Raw genomic sequence first — 14598 nt, forward strand, 5'->3', positions numbered from 1 at the left:
GATTAGAAAAAAAATGGTTTTAAATGTCCTCTTTTATTTTCTTTTGCCCCCCAAAAATAACTTACCTGCTCAATATTGGTGGTCATGTTAGCATCCCTGTTATATGTTTTTTTTTTTTTCCGAAGCTTTTTATTGGAAAGGCAGATATACGTAGAGGAGGAGAGACTGAGAGGAAGATCTTCCATCCGATGATTCACTCCCCAGGTGGCCACAACGGCCAGAGCTGAGCCAATCCGAAGCCAGGAGCCAGGGGCTTCTTCTGGGTCTCCCATGTGGGTACAGGGTCCCATGGCTGGGCCATCTTCGACTACCATCCCAGGCCACAAGCAAGTGGATGGGAAGTGGGGCGGCCAGGCATGAACCAGCACCAATATGGGATCCTGGCAGATGCAAAGTGAGGACTTTAGCTACTAGGCTACTATGCTGGGCCCCCTGGTATTTCTTGAACATTCTAGGCTGCTACTATCTCCAAGTCTTTGTACATGTTGTTCCTTCCAGCATGTTCTTCCACCGGATATCCACTCAGCTCAGCCCTTTGTTCTCTCAAGTCTGTACTCATTCTCCCTTATATTTTCTCTGCCGATGATACTTTATTTGTTTTCATTTTATTTGGAAGGGAGACAGACACAAAGAGAATAGTACAGAGAGAGAGATAAAAAGAGAGCGAGATCATCCATTTGCTGATTGACTCCACCATTGTCTGCAATATCCAAGGTTGCATCAGGCTGACTCCAGTCCAAGCTGACTGGAACTCCATCTGGGACTTCAGTGTGGGTGGCAGGGACTCAAGTCTTGATCTCTCATCTGCTGCCTCCCATAACATACATTGGCAGGAATCTGAATTGAAAGCAGAGTAGACAAGACTTAAACCAGGCACTATGTTATGCCATGCAGGTAACCTTTCTTTTTTAAGACTTACCTATTGATTTGAAAAAGGCAGATTTAACTTTTTTTTAAAAGGCTTATTTATTGAATTGAAAGACAGACTTACAGAAATGGCTGAGACTGGGCCAGGCTGACGTCAGGAGCCAGAAGCCCATCCACTTGGACAGTCTTCTGCTACTTTCCGGGGCGTGTTAGTAGGGAGCTGGATCAGAAATACACAACCCGGGTCCACATATGGGATGCCGGGGTCAACTTAACCTTCTTTGCACAATGTCAGCCCCAAGGTACAGGCAATTTAAGCCTCTGCACCAAATACCTATCCATAACTCTGCTGCCTTAAATTGCAATTCCTATTTTTACCTGAGGACTCTGTTCTCATTTTTCCTGATTCATTGTTCTCCTTGGTACTCGCCATTATTTGACATATTATGTATCTTAGTCCCCCATTTTCTGTGGCCATCTCTCTTCCCACTGTAATGAGGCTAGAGATCATTGTGTATTATCTGTGATGTTCCCTGACACAAAGCAGACTGCCAGGAAACATGGGGTGAATAACTAAATGAATACTGAAATTTGTTCATAGCATGGCTCTGAAATAGTTTTAGAGCTTACACATTTGACTCATATAGTTATTTGGAAATCTGTTTTAGAGTAGAATTAAGCAACTCAAAAGTTATCAGCATGTGCATCATTTGAACAATGTAGGATGTAGGATACAGAAAGAATGATGAATAGAGGTTCTCATTCAAGACTGAGTTAGAAGAATGGTTTTAAATGTCCTTTTTTATTTTCCTTTGCCAAAAAAAAAAAGTTCCTGAATTTACACAAAGTGGTACTTCTAAAAATTTAACTGACTCTAAAATGCACTTTTAGGGAAACTGACAATTATATTTGACAAAGCTTTTAGGATATTGAAATCTTAGTGTCAGCATTACCTCTTTGTCTGTATAAACAGTAATTTTCTATTAGAGCCCTGTGCTGTAGCATTTAGGAAACATGTAACTTGTTTCAGCTTTGTTAAATGTGTTTTACATACTTCACTTACTTTGTACTCTTAAAAATACTATGAAGTTGGCACATTTAATATCCTCATTTATTCTAAAGATTTCTTATGTAAAAGGCAAGGTTATAGAAAAGGGGGGAGAGAGAGAAGACAAAGAGAATCTGCTATCCACTCGTTCATTCCCCAAATGGCTGCAACAGCTAGAGCTGAGCTGATCCAGAGATAAGAGTCAGGAGCGTCTTCTGGATCTTCCACATGGGTGTAGGTACCCAAGGACTTGAGGCATCTTCTACTGCTTTCCCAGATCATAAACAGGGAGCTGGATAGGAAGTAGACCAGCTGGAACATGAAGTAGACCAGCTGGAACAACATCCATATGGTATGCCAGCACCACAGGTAAAAGCTTACCTTGCTATGCCATGGAACTGACCCCTAATATCCTCATTTTACATAAGAAAATTGAAGTACAGTGGGATCTGAACCCAAGTATTTTGGGTCCAGATTTTGTGCTTTCTTTTTTTTTTTTCCTTAGTTAAAAAATTTTATTTTTTAAATTATATTTTTGAAAATCTTTACATAGTTAATTAGGGTAAAAAGGTTCAAGGACTATAGGGAAGTGGGTAAGACTATTATTTTCATATTGTTTCATTCATGTATTTGAGGTAAATGGGGATATTAAGAGAGAAGCCCCACCCAGTTTCCCATCCATCCCAAGTCCCGGATGTGGGGCATGCTCTGAGATATTTGCTCAGGCGGTTTTGATAGTTCACCAGTTATGAATCACTGCCAATCTCGCCACTCCAAGTACGATGAGGTCATTGAAGAATCCACTGATTGACACAGTCCCTCATAGAGTCTCCATTTGCCCAGTATTTAGCTGCCAACAGGTAGCTGAAGTGGTTGATTGACTTGTTCTGTCTTCTGTATTTTCTTGGTTAGGGTTCTGAGTCCAGCATTTTGATTGGTGAGATTCCCCAAAGAAACTTTGAGGTATTCCCAGACCAGATTCTTGTGTGCTAGCAAGCACAGAGCCCGGCTCAGTCCATGGCCCTGATCAGCTGGTGGTTGCAATCGCTGGGTTGGTTCTGTTTTCAGACCCGACAATCCACTGGAACCAATGGGTGTTGCAGTCCAGCACACACTCGGCCCTCACATAAACCAGTGGGAGCTGCAGCCTAGTTGGAGCGACCCGCAATAACTCCCACCAGGCCCGCCCCCTACCCTGGTTTGCCAGATTTTGTGCTTTCAGTCATCACCTTTGAATGGCCATTATAAGCGGGCACTTTAAAAACTATGTGGAAAGTTCATATTATGAAAAAATTGTGCACGAATTTAATAATATTTTGTATCCAAGTCAACCTTTAAAACTATTTTCCACAAATTTTTGAAATCTTCTAAGTACTTTATTCTTGAAGAAACAGAGCTACTACATTTTCTCTTTTTTTTTGTTTAAAAGATTTATTTATTTTTATTGGAAAGTCATATTTATAGAGAGAAAGAGAGACAGAAATTCTTCCTTTGCTGGCAAACTCCCTAAGTGGCTGCAATGGCCAGAGCTGAGTCAGGAGCCAGAAACTTCCTCTGTGTCTCCCACATGGGTGCAGGGACCCAAGGCCTTGGACCATCCTCAACTGCTTTCCCAGGCCACGAGCAGGGAACTGGGTGGGAAGTGGTGCAACCAGGATTAGAACCAATGCCCATATGGGATCCCTGGCATGCAAGGCAAGAACTTTAACCAGTAGGCTGTCATACTGGCTCCTAGATTGTCTTTCTTTTAAATATTTGTTTATTCTACTTGAAAGTCAGAATTATTGAGACTGACAGGGAGAGATTAAGAGACCTCTTCCACCTACTGGTTCATCCCCCAAATGGCTGAAACAGTTAGAGCTGGGCTGGTCCAAAACTGGGAGCCAGGATCCAGGAGCTTCTTCCAGGTTTCCCATGTGGGTCCAGGGGCCCAAGCACTTAGGTGATCCTTGCTGCTTTTCCAGGCCATAAGCTTGGGAGCTGGATCAGAAGAGAAGCAGGCAAACACAAATTGACACATTATGAGGTACCAGCACCACAGGTGGAGGATTAGCATGCTTTGTCACTGGACTGGTCCCATAACATTCAGTTATCAATTTATTTGATCCTTCCTTGATGCTTTTAGCTTCATTTAAAAAATTAACTCAAATTCGATTAATTTGGAATTCATATGACTCCAAAAGCCTTTATTCTTTGACCTACAGCAGGCCTGGCGCTTGCCTAGTGAACAGTGAAGATGCGGAGAGGAAAGTTTCAGTTGCAGATGGTAGCAGGTGTAATGGGGCTGAGGAATGAAGTAAGCACTAGACACAATCCCAGCTAGAATTTCTGGTCCCCAGCTACCTTCTCCTGACATTCAGAGTTGGCTCTTAGTGAGCTCACAGCTAGTGAGGAAGGCAGATCCTCTGCGTTCACAAACACACTGTTCATTTGTATTTATCGGAGAGCTTCTTTAGTACTTGCACCTTCTGGGCCCTGAGCTCAGACTGAGCTCATCTTGGCCTAATGTTGGGGTAACAACTTCATCTCTAACAATGCCCAATGTTTCACACGTCATGCTTTAATGTTCTGGTTTGTTTGGTTTTTGAAAAACAAGTTAAAAATGCAAAATGTTCTGAGAGTGCTGCCTTCATTTTGGTGAGCTTGGGACTTGGTCATGGGCCTGAAATGGGGAAGTGTTGGAGGACTTTCATTGAACAGATAGCTAATAAACAGGAATCTCTTGAAGATTCAGTGAAACAGAACCTGAATGATGCAGTGGACATCAATTCTGGGTATGAGGAAACAACTTTGGAGTAAGGGCAACAACCAGCAAGAATGCTTAGGGAGGGGAAATGTGAGATGGGGCCGGTCCCTCCAGAGTCCCATGGGGAAAGCAGAGCGGGAGTGGACCTTGGGCAATAAAGGCTAGCTTCAGCATGCTGCAGCCGTTCCCAGGATGAAAGTCATGAATTTTGGGCACTTACTGGTCTTTCAGCCTGCAGGGGACTTACTCAGCCAGCAGTTCTATTTTCAGAAACAGGATAAATGCATGCTTTTATCTCACAGGTTTAAACTGAATATGAATTTTTTTACCAGATATATATAGCCAGTTTTTCCGCAATTCTCTGTATCTGTATTTACAAGGGCACTTAATTAAAAGTAAAATATTTGGTAAAAATATTTATTGAAAAAAATTATTTCATAATACATATGGAATATATATTATAATGATGCTTGTATTTTAAAACATTCTTGCAACAAAATAAACGTATGCTTTGTTTTTTTGCATGAGCCTTTTGAAATTCCTTTGGATATATTTAAAAACATCTTCCATTGTCCTTTATGTACTATCTCATTTGGTTAAGAGTTCAAGCTCTGGACAGATGTTACTTGGACTCAAATATGGGCTGTTATATAATTATCAGCTTTTAATTTGCTGGCTTTTTTAGTTTTTAGTTTTTAAATTTAAAATTTTAAATTACATCAAAGATATGAGATGGGGGAGATTTTTATGCGCATTCACTCCCCAAATGCTTGCTACATACAATCAGACTTGGCTAGACCAAAGCCAGGAGCTGTATACTCAATCTATGTCTTCTATATAGGCAGCAGAGATACAAATGTCTGAGCCATCAATAACTGCCTTGCAGGGTATGTGTAAGTAAGAAGTTGAGTCAGGGGCCCAGAGTGATAGCCTGGCAGCTAAAGTCTTCGTCTTGCACACACCAGGATCCCATATGGGTGCCGGTGCTAATCCTGGCAGCTCCACTTCCCATCCAGCTCCCTGCTTGTGGCCTGGGAAAGCAGTTGAGGATGGCCCAAAGCCTTTGGACCCTGTACCCGCCTGGGAGACCCAGAAAAGGCTCCGGACTCCTGGCTTCAGATTGGCTCAGCTTCAGCCGTAGTGGCGGCTTGGGGAGTGAATCATCAGACAGAAGATCTTCCTCTGTGTCTCTCTCTCTCTTCCTCTCTCTATATCTGACTGCCCAGTATGAATAAATCTTTATAACAAAAAAAGTTGAGTCAGAAGTAGGGTAGCCAAATCTCAAGCCAACACTGCAATACAGAATGCTGACCTCCCAAGTAGGAATTTAACCAGTGCACTAAACAGGCTCCTCCAATTGCTGACTTTAGAAAAAAGTTGTTTATTGCCTTGTTTTTCAATTCCCTTACATGAAAACTGAGATAGACTAGTAATAGACTTAACTGAACTGTTTCAGTAGATGCATAAAATCTTATCATAAGACTGGAAATTACAGGGGATATACATAAGCTGTGTAGTGCGAGTCTGTGACACTCAGAATCAGTTACGTGAAGAAAGGCCACCAGACTTAATGGTATGCAGTGGTTTATAGTTTGTCAAGAGCTTTCACGTACATTTTTTGTTTGTTCTTTACAGTGACTAGTAAGAGTAGGTATACTCTTTGTTCTCAAGGATCAAGATGAAGCCTTCAACATCATTCAAACCAGTATGTCGGAGCAAGTGTAACAGGTAGAGTCCTTTATTTATGTCCTTTTTCACAATGTCATTCTACTTTCCTTTAAAATGAAAGTACTATTCCTTGTATAGTTGATCAGCTTCATTGTTAATTGAAGATGCAGAATTAGAGCTTATGGTCTTTGTTAACATGTAGTCTCTCAAGAATGACCCAAAAAGGACTGAAGTGATTAAATTCATATTGCATCCACTCATGTTATCTTCCATTTCTAAAAAAAACTAGCTGGGATTTAAGACAACTTTCAGTTACCTAGGGGAGGTGAATTGAATTCTGCTGACCCGTAGACATCTTCTGAGTGGAAGTCATCATGGCCGTAAATGACAGAAATCTAGCTAAAATTGGCCCTTGTAAAGAGAGTGTTCATTCTATCTCTATCCGGTTGAATGTGTCCTCTGCCCTCAATTTATTTGTGAGTCCCACATCCTAGGATCCCTGAATCTGACCCTTTTTGAAGAGAGAGTCTTTAGAAATAATCAACTTAAAATGAGGTATTTCATAGAGGAGCCCTAATCCAATAGAACTGATGTCCTTAAAAGAAGGAGAAATTTGGACTTAGCCACAACAGAAGGAAGATGCCCCAGTGGAAGATGGCTGTCTGTAGCCAAGAAGAGGGCCCTGAACAGACTCTTGGCTCACAGCCCCTGGAAGGCGTGTCCGTGTCCTCACTTTGGACTTCCAACCAACAGTGTGGCTGTTAAGTACTTTGTAACAGCAGCCCTAACAAACAGCATTCACTTTGACTCGAAAAGTTCATGAGTAGCTCAAGAATTTAGGAATAAAATAAATCTGAAGAATCAAATAGAATTGTTAAGACCTGTTCTGCCTCTTCATCTCCCTTTCTGTTGTTGTAGTCTTATCATAGTCCATCAATTCTAAAATGTCCGTTTCTTCTCTCCTTTTTTCTATATCTGAAATCAAGATGCAACTGAGAATTCGTTCTTAAATTTCTTTGATCTTCATGCTGTGTAATTTTTGTCATAATTATTAGTAGTTCAGGAAACCATTAGAATATTTCCTGGTCGGTCATTTATGTGTGCATCCCAGCAACTCAAAGCTGTTAGTATTTCAATCTTGGGGGCCTGTATTGTGGTGAAGAGGAGTGCAGTTTTAAGTCCAGCTGCGTCACTTCTGGTCTGACTTCCTGGTAATGCCCCCTGAGACCAGGCGGCAGATGACCCAAGGACCTAGGGGATGGAACGCATCTCTCTCTACCTCTTTTTCTCTTTCATTGTGTCCCTATGACTTTCAAGTAAGTAAATAAATTCTTAAAAACCAAACTGATTTGGGAAATTTTGATAACGGTCTGAGTCCTGGAGTTGCCCCAGTGGAACCAGAGAGCCTTTTCCCAGTTGTTGCAGCAGAAGGCCCAGGTAGTGTTCACTGTTTACAGCCGATCTTCCTCTAGACTTGCCCACTTCAGGAAGCATGTTGGGGAAAGGGGCAATCCCACAGCCCAAGGGTGGCCAAAGGTAAGTTTACCTTTCAAAAACATTTTGATCAGGATGTAACTCCCTATTATTCTGCTAGATTAGTTTCCAGAAATAAAAAATGTGACTTTATAAAATCTGTAAGCTTCTGTAAGTGGATGCGTATTTCCTGTTTCTGATCTGACTTCCATCTGTGAGGTGCATGCAATTCGATTTTACTTTAATGAAGTCTAATCTGCTGAGCCCAGTTGCCTTTAGAGAATGAAGATTGAGTCCATCAACTTTTCAGGGTTCTTTAGGAGTGATATTTCTTTTCTGATCATACCACCTGCAGCTGCTTTGTCTAAATTGAGATATTTTTGATCACCAGGGACTAGATCATTAGCCACAAAATTGTGAGTCAAAATGTCCTATTCCTAGCAAACCCAATGCATTGCACTATGTCTCCATTAAAACATCAACTGAGGTTTTCCACATCAAAATTCCTAGTAGGCCATGTCAGTTCAGCAAGTATTTTTCTTCAGAAAGCTTTCTGGATTTGTAAAACACAGGCATAAATATCTTAATCTCTATGCCATTTTATCTCTGTATGATTACCTTTGATAACTCTTGAAATGATAGAATGACTTTTGAAAAAAAATTTTGGGTGTTCAGGTATGTTTCTAATGGATATTGTGGAAGAGCTGCTATCTGGCTTTCTAGAAATTACTAAAGCTAGAAATCCATTCTGTGTGGAAATTACAGTTATATAAAGAACCTTCGAGCTTGCAAAGGGCATTGGCTCTATTCATCAAAAATCCTTCAGATTGGAGTGACCTTTTGAGACAGACTGGGAGGGGAATGTGGACTCTTTGTGGCTTGTGTTTTGCTTGCACATTGCAGCTCTGTATAAACGGCTGGGGCAGGAATCCTGACGGACCACAAGTCCTGCCTACCTTTCCTTTTTGTAAAGCCTGCCTCCTAAAGAACAATGACTACAAAACACACCCAGTGTGTTCAGACCAAGTATACTGTTCCTTTCTCTCAGATTGCCATTCACTGCAAGTCAGGATGCCTCGGTGCCTCCTATATCAAAATATTTTGTTCTGTTTCTAATACGAATGCATCTTTTTTTTTATAGCCACTTTAGGAAAAAATATGAATGCATAGAGAAGAAAAATACATTCTGCAATAGTTTTATTCAGAGAGTTCTGTTAAAAGAATATGTATATATATATTTTCTGGCAATTTGTGTGTGTGTATCTGTATGAATTTTTAAAGCAATAAACTTGGCTTTTTCTGTCTATAAAAATTTGGGGTTAGCATGAGAAAGCTTCCCATATAGGCACCAGTTTAAGTCCAAACTACTCCATTTTCAATCCATCTTTCTAAACTTAATCATTTATTTAAGCCCATTTATTTAATAATTCGTGTTCTTTCTTGGCACTTGACATTTTCCCCCTCTAAAGCTATGACATATTCTGGTTAGGTTAATTCTTAGAGACTTTATTGTTTTACTTCTGTAAATTATATCCCCTTTTTAATTTTAATTGCTATGATTTTTGTGAGTCATTATTTTTGAAAATTTATTTAACTCTGTTTTCATTTTTCAGAACTTTTATTTTTTAAGAGATGTATATATTTTTATTTGAAAGTCAGAATTATAGAGAGGAGAATCAACCATCTGCTGGTTCACTCTTCAAGTGGCTACAATGGCTAGAGCTGAGCTGACCTGAAGCTGGAAGCTGCTTCTAGGTCCCCCATGTGGGTCAGGAACCCAAGGCTTAGGACCATCCTCTGCTGCTTTCCCAGGCCATAAAGCAGAGAGCTGGATCTGAAGTGGAGCAGCCAGAACATAAATGGCACCTATAGGGGATGCTGGCACTGCAGAGTGGAAGATTAGCCTGTTGAGCCACAGTGCTGGCCTTGTCAGAACTCTAAATGCTAAACATGTTCGTTTTTTTGTGTGTGTCATTTATTGGAAGTGTTTTTTTTTAACCTTCATTCATCATTTTTTTTTTTGCATTTCTAACTTCTACATTTATCACAGAATGAATTTTATTCATTGCAATGTATGATCTTATCCCTTGCATATATGTTGTCAAAATGAATTGTGTTTTGCTTCCTTCTGCACTAGCAGTGGGCTTTAAGGCTCTCTTGGACCCAGTTGTCAAAGAGTGTGATGCTTTATCTGTACCACTAGGGGACAACACTTGCTTGACAGAAACAGGTAGCTTTTGCTCTCCGGAAGGAGGAAAACAGCGCAAACAAGTAGTTTTGATCTGAATTAGGTAATTGGAAATTCTATAGAAAGAAGAATTTGGACAAAAAGAAAAGGCCTCTTTAAAGGGAACATGTTAAGTAAGAAGGGTTCAAAGTTCTTTTAGTGAAAAATGAAACACAAAATACAAATAAAGCAGTTTAAAAATAAAAAAAAAAAAAAAGAAGTAAGAAAATTAAAATAAAAAAGGTCATCCACTTTGTGTTCCAAAAATCCCAGTAAGGATCAGTAATGAGGAAATAGCAACCTGAAACAGAAACGGTGCTTTTTCTTCCCTTTCTCTTTTGGTTTTGAAGGCCCAAGTGGAAAACAGTTTCAAACTGAAAAGAATCTATTGTTTTAATTAAAATAAGGAAATTTGTAGGAAAGGACTGGGTTGGTCCGAAAACAGTCCTCCCCCCCCCCTTCTTCTTCCTCTCCTCCTCCTTCTTCTTTTTTGGCAAGCTTTATTTATCTTTATTTGAAAAGCAGTTTTTACAAAGAGAGGAGAGGCAGAGAGATGTTCCATCCACCAATTCTCTCCCGCTCCTGGCTGCAGCAGCTAGAGCTGAGCCAATCTGAAGGCAAGAACCAGGAGCCTCTTCTTGATCTCCCATGCAAGTGCAGGGGCCCAAGGTCTTGCTCCATCCTCTCCTGTTTTACCAGGCCATAACAGAGAGCTAGATCTGAAGTAGAAAAGCCAGGACATGAAGTAGCACCCCTATAAGATGCCAGAGTGACATCCTCCATGGGGCAGAAGATTAGCATACTGTGCCACCATGCAGGCCCCCAAAAAACAGTTTTTGAAAAGCAATTCCTCTGATTTCCCCTCAACATTCTTAGATTCATATTTAATGCACAAATGCAGACAAATCCACAAAGGGAGGGAAAGAGGAAGGAAGGAAGCAAAGCAGGGAGGAGACATGGGAGGGATGCAAGGAGGGATGCAGAAGGGAGCAAGGCCACACCAACCAGCAAGACTGCAGTTCTCTAAGAGAACACAGGACAGCTAAAAGCAATGCTTTAAACACAGATAGCTACTTATATTTAGAAATGAAAAAAAAAACCATGATCAGGTTCAAAGGATAGCCCACATACATAAAAAACAAGGCACTATTATAATTACAAAGGTACATATGCCAGCTTGAGACTTGACTTCCAGATGCCCTTTCTTATGTAGGACAGCTACGTCATAACCACTATCACAGCCATACTATAAAAAGAATTTATTTTTACATCAGTTGAAATAAATGTAAGAATGATTTGTGTTTGCATACAGATTAAAATATTCAAAATGGCTATCCAAATATGCCAAATTACATTTGAAAGAACCTTAAAATGAATACATTTTCTGCTTGTTTTTGACTTACTATAAACATGGAATATGTAGTAATAATACAAAGTATTTCATTAAATTTAGCTTATACTTCATTAAATTTAGTTTTAGTTAAGTGACAAGTACAAACACAACAAAATGTTTTGTTGAGCTGCACACTGTTCTCATCCTCACCCAGGCCTCGGAGTTTGACTATCTGGAGGTAATTGTTAAATGAAAGTTTCTTGTCATTGATATGACTGAACTTCTTTTTATTATTATTATTTTTACTGAAATTACAACATGCCATGCAAACATTCCACACCTAGTTCTAAGTCAACCACAGCCAACAACAACACTTAGAATCCATGCTGTGTGCTTTGTTGCAGAACGGTTAGATCTCGGTGAGGTGGGCCTTATTCTTTTTAACGAAGTACTCCATGGGATGATTTGTCTTGTTTCCCTTGGAAGATAATGTAGGGTATTTTCATTCACTTTCCTTAAGGAACAATAAGGCAATGTTTTCAGTGTATTTGTATTTCTTTTGTGGGAATAGGATGTAGGAACAGAAATCTAGAAGAGGAATCAGCAGGCCAAACTGTATGCCCATCGTAATATGCGCAGACGCCAAGCTTGCCTTCAGAGGGATGGCCCCTGTTTGCGTGCCCACTGACACGCTGCCTTGCCTTCAGAGGGATGGTCCCTGTTTGTATGCCCACTGACACGCTGCCTTGCCTTCAGAGGGATGGCCCCTGTTTGCGTGCCCACTGACACGCTGCCTTGCCTTCAGAGGGATGGCCCCTGTTTGCGTGCCCACTGACACGCTGCCTTGCCTTCAGAGGGATGGCCCCTGTTTGCGTGCCCACTGACACGCTGCCTTGCCTTCAGAGGGATGGTCCCTGTTTGCGTGCCCACTGACACGTTGCCTTCAGAGGGATGGTCCCTGTTTGTGTGCCCACTGACACGCTGCCTTGCCTTCAGAGGGATGGTCCCTGTTTGCGTGCCCACTGACACGTTGCCTTGCCTTCAGAGGGATGGTTCCTGTTTACGTGCCCACTGATATGTTGCCTTTGCTGCACACTCTCCTGAAGCTTGCTTTTCATCAGGGCTTTGCTGTCTTCCAACCTCTCAGGTGAAATAAGAAGAATCTTATTGTGGTTTTCTTGTAGTTTTGATTTGCATTTCTTCTATATTGGGCAAAAGTTCAAACATTTTTCTATGTTTAGACTGTATTTTCTATGAATACAGTACGATACTTTCACCTGTTTTCTTATTTTCCTACAAAATATTTAAAATCCTCTAAGAAATTATTCCTAGATTATGTGATATGGAAATTAGCCCTGTGTTTATTCATGTGTTTCAGAAGTTTTTTCCCTGAGTTGATTAGAAATCTAAGATTTTAAGTAATGATATTACCAATCTTTTGAGGTTTTGGGTTTCATGTCAGGCTCCAAACAGTTCTTCCTAAGTTAATTTTTATAGTTTTCCATTATTATAGTATCTTTATTCTTTCTTTCTTTTTTTTCTTGTTTGCTTTCCAAGCTTTGGTTCAGCTGAAATACATTCTGATGTAATGACATTGAGGTCTAGTAATATTTTCCCTGAGATGGTTCCCAATACTCTCTAGCTTGCTGCCTGACAATTCATTTTTCCACACAGCTTTGAAGGGACCAGTTCTCGTAACCTGACTTCCCATGTACAAGGAGTCTTCCAAAAGTTCATATAGAATGTGTATTATTGAAAAAATTGCATAGATTTAAAAAGTTCATGTAATAAGCTTTCCATGAACTTTCTGAAGTTCCCCTATAATGTTTATGTCTAGTTCTAGACCTTCAGTTAATTATTCTTTGTATCTGTTTGGATGATGTATCAGACTCTTTTTTATTATTATTTTATTATAATATGCATTACTATCTGGAATCCTTTCCTTTTTAGAACCTTTTTCTAAACTTAGGAATATGCTTATTTTTTACCATAACAACTTCAAAGTAGCTTACTTAAATTTTTTTGTTTTTATTTATCATTTAAAATGTATCAATATAGGTTTATATATATATATATCCAACATTTTCAACATTTAAAAAATATTTAACAAAGATTGAAATTTTAAGTACTATGTTAAAATTGTTTTTTTTAAGATTTATTTATTTTTATTGCAAAGTCACATATATAGAGAGGAGGAGAAACAAAGAGGAAGATCTTTTGTCCCATGATTCACGCCCCAAGTGACCACAACAGGCGGTGCTGTGCTGATCCGAAGCCAGCAGCCAGGAGATTCCTCCACATCTCCCACATTGGTGTAGGGTGCCAAGGCTTTGGGCTGTCCTCCACTGCTTTCCCAGGCCACAAGCAGGGAGCTGGATGGGAAGCAGGGCTGCCACAATTAGAACCAGTGCCCATATGGGACCCCGGCACATTCAAGGTGAGCACTTTAGCTGCTACGCTAGCACGCCAGGCCCAAAGTTGTTTGATATAGGTCTTGAATTTTATGGTTAAAAATATTTTCAAGACTAATATTACTGCTACATTTATGGTATGTCCATTATTTAATTTTTCTTATATTGAAAAGTCATGTTTTATTTTTGTGGGTTTTTTTTAAAGATTTATTTATTTTTATTGGAAAGGCAGATATACAGAGAGGAGAAACAGAGAGGAAGATCTTTTGTCTGATGATTCACTCCCCAAGCAGCCTCAATAGGTGGAGCCGAGCCAATCCAAAGCCAGGAGCCCAGAGCTTCTTCTGAGTCTCCCAGCCGGGTACAGGCTTTGGGCCATCCTGGACAGTTTTCCCAGGCCACAAGCAGGGAGCTGGATGGGAAACAGGGCTGTTGGGATTAGAACCAGGGCCCATATGTGATTCTGGCACTTCAAGGCGAGGACTTGAGCCACTAGACCATCGTGCCCAGCCCAAAAAATCATGTTTTTAAAGATTTATTCACTTACTTGAAAGGAGAGTAACAGAGAGAAAGAGACAGAGATCTGATCTTCCATGCTCTAGTTCACTCCTCGCAGGCCCACAACCACCATAGTTAAACCAAAGCCAGGAGCCAGAATCTCAGTCTGGATCTTATACATGGGTAGAAATCCAAGTACTTGGGCAGTCATCTCCTCTGTCAGGTGCAGTAGCAGGCTCCTGGATTGGAAACATGGGGTAGCTGAGATTCAAACTACGCCTTCTGTTGTAAGATAAGAACATCCCAAATGGGGCTTAACATGCGGTC

Source organism: Ochotona curzoniae, unplaced genomic scaffold, assembly GCF_017591425.1.
Source record: "Ochotona curzoniae isolate NIBS_2020 unplaced genomic scaffold, NIBS_Ocur_1.0 scaffold_4683, whole genome shotgun sequence".
NCBI lineage: Eukaryota > Metazoa > Chordata > Mammalia > Lagomorpha > Ochotonidae > Ochotona > Ochotona curzoniae.